This window comes from Acyrthosiphon pisum, chromosome X (assembly GCF_005508785.2).
Source record: "Acyrthosiphon pisum isolate AL4f chromosome X, pea_aphid_22Mar2018_4r6ur, whole genome shotgun sequence".
NCBI classification, from domain to species: domain Eukaryota; kingdom Metazoa; phylum Arthropoda; class Insecta; order Hemiptera; family Aphididae; genus Acyrthosiphon; species Acyrthosiphon pisum.
Genome location: NC_042493.1, coordinates 32853848 through 32854582, shown reverse-complemented (window position 1 = coordinate 32854582; position 735 = coordinate 32853848).

Below are 735 nucleotides of genomic sequence, written 5' to 3'. Positions count from 1 at the left end.
GTGTGTGTCTGGTAGTTCAGATGGAACTAAAATCACAATATAGGAAATAAACTAAATCGTTTAAATTAGGCTATATGGCGTGACAACTTTATTTCTATACGAGTTGTCCCCCCGTATAGTCTACGTTTAATTGAATAAAAAAATCAGCGCGTAAAATATAGAGTAAGTTTGAAATCAAACAATTAAAATACGATATCACTAATAGCATAGGATTCGGATAATAGTATATATGAAAAAAAAAAAGGGGAATAAAATTAATTAAATAACATAGGGTTTTCATAACTATCGATATAATACTTTTAAATTAACAAAAAAAAAATATGTTAGTAAGATAGCATAAAGAATTGACCATAAGTCAACAATATATTATAATAAAGTACTAACTAACTATATTTTATATAATTAATCACACTATATTATGAGTGAAATGAGTGTATACCTATTAACAATAATTATAAGAACATTTATCATGTTATTAACAAAAAAAAAAAAAAGAAGAGAGATTTTACTCTATTTATTATTGTATTAAGAATTAATTTAAATAACATAGAACTAACACAAAAAAAAAAAAATTTATAATAATAAATAAATAATTAATAATAGATATTTGTATATGTATTAAAATAAGCTTTTATTGAATTAATTAATAATATGTGTTAATGTAACGACTAACAAAAAAAATATATATAGATGTATTATTGTCAAATTGTATCAATGCTTTAAACCAATAATATA